We start from the raw sequence: 2,193 nt of genomic DNA, 5'->3' as shown, positions 1-2,193 counted from the left end.
AAAAAAAAAAAAAAATGACCAGGCACAGTGGCTCACACCTGTAATCCCAGCACTTTGGGAGGCCGAGGCGGGTGGACGAGGCTGAGGTCTGGAGTTTGAGAGCAGCCTGGCCAACATGGTGAAACTCTGTCTCTACTAAAAGTACAAAAATTAGCCAAGCCTGGTGGCGCATGCCTGTAATCCCAGCTACTTGGGAGGCTGAGGCAGGCGAATCACTTAACCCCAGGAGACGGAGGTTGCAGTGAGCTGAGATCATGCCACTGCACTCCAAAAATAAAATAAAAGCTTAATAATAAAGGCTTCTTTTTCTTCTTCTTCTTCTTTTGAGATGGAGTCTCACTCTGTTGCCCAGGCTGGAGTGCAGTGGCGCGATCCTGGCTCACTGCTCCTCCTGGGTTCAAGCAATCTCATACCTCAGCCTCCTGAGCAGCTGGGATTACAGGTGCCAGCTACCACACCCAGCTATTTTTTTTTTGGTTTTTGAGACTGAGTATTGCTCTGTTGCTCAGGCTGGAGTGCAGTGACACAATCTCAGCTCACTGCAACCTCTGCCTCCCGGTTCAACCAATTCTCCCACCTCAACCTCCAGAGCAGCTGGGATTATAGGTGCCTGCCACCGCGCCCAGCTAATTTTTACATTTTTAGTAGAGACAGGGTTTTGCCACATTGGCCAGGCTGGTCTCAAACTCCTGGCCTCAAGTCATCCATCTGCCTCAGCCTCCCAAAGTGCTGGGATTACAGGCGTGAGCCGTCATGGCCCAGCCTTATTTTATTTTTGATGTTAAAGCAGACTCATTCATCTCCTGTTTGATAAAATCTGAGTACAGCAAGTTTAGGTAGACAGTTTTTGCCTATCCTTTAGGAATATAAAATCCAGAAAATATATATCTTGAGTTTTTCTAAAATAGACAGAATACCCTATTGGAAAAAGAAAAATTAATAACCATGAAATACTCTTAAGTTTTTATTAGTCTTCAGTACTAAGCTAACTCATGCTGTGTATAAGCATTAAACCATTTTAAGGATAATATTTAAAAGGGTATAGTTTTAAGTTGCTTTCATGTTTTAATCATAGTAGTTCAAATTAAGATGTAACTTTATTAAGGGGATAGTTGAGTTTTTAAAAAGTTTTCTCTGTTTTAAAGGAATGTGTTACATGTAAATTAAATCAACAATCTGGATATTCTGTAAAAAAAAATACTGCTTTTTTAAAACATTTCTGAAAAATATTTAACGCAGTCTCCTAAGCTTCAAGAGCTGGCCAGCTATTTCAATGTGCATTCATTCATGGGTATAGTTTACCTTAAATAAGCAAGTTAAATCCAGCATGTAACAGTATCAGTAACTGAGAACTTCGTATAGTTGAATTGCTTCCACTGCATATTTGTGCATTGACCAAGTTTGTTGAAAATCTCTAGTGAGAAGAGTAACCATATCACCTGCAGTTGCAAATTCCCATACCAATTAATCAGATGTTTTCAAATTTTTATTTTTATTTATTTATGTTATTTTATTTTTTCGAGACGGAGTCTTAACTCTGTCACCCAGGTTGGAGTAGAGTGGCATGATCTTAGCTCACTGCAACCTATGCCTCCCAGGTTCAAGCGATTCTCCTGCCTCAGCTTCCTCAGTAGGTGGGATTACAGGCACATGCACCATACCTGGCTATTTTTGTATTTTTAGTAGTGACAGGGTTTTACCATGTTGGCCAGGCTGGTCTCGAACTCCTGACCTCAAATGATCTCCCCACCTTGGCCTCCCAAAGTGCTGGGATTACAGGCATGAGCCACCACGCCCAGCTGGATTTTTTCAATTTTTAAAGTTGATACATAATAACTGTATATATATATGGGGTACATGTGATGTTTTCAAATGTATATAAAATGTGTAATAATCAAATCAGGTAATTAGGATATCTGCCATTTCTAATATTCTTTTTTGGGGAACATTCTAAACCTTTTCTTTTAGCTATTTTGAAATATACAATAAAATACTGTTTACTATAGTCATTCTACTGTGTAAACACTAGAACTTACTCCTTCTAACAGTATTTTCTTTCTTTTTTTTTTTTTTGAGATGGAGTCTCCCTCTGTCGCCCTGGCTGGAGTGCAGTGGCCGGATCTCAGCTCACTGCAAGCTCCGCCTCCCGGGTTTACGCCATTCTCCTGCCTCAGCCTCCCGAGTAGCTGGGAC

General features: G+C 40.8%; 1 protein-coding gene across 4 annotated transcripts in view; it reads left to right on the top strand.

Annotated features, from left to right (window-relative positions):
* Positions 1 to 2,193, top strand: part of NT5C3A (5'-nucleotidase, cytosolic IIIA) — a 54,769-nt gene that overhangs the window by 41,912 nt on the left and 10,664 nt on the right. The gene's annotated exons all lie outside the window — the stretch shown is intronic.

The sequence above is a fragment of the Mandrillus leucophaeus genome, unplaced genomic scaffold (genome assembly GCF_000951045.1).
Source record: "Mandrillus leucophaeus isolate KB7577 unplaced genomic scaffold, Mleu.le_1.0 Scaffold757, whole genome shotgun sequence".
NCBI classification, from domain to species: Eukaryota; Metazoa; Chordata; class Mammalia; order Primates; family Cercopithecidae; genus Mandrillus; species Mandrillus leucophaeus.
Note: the sequence above shows the minus strand (reverse complement) of the source record. Positions and strands in the feature narration are given on the sequence as shown.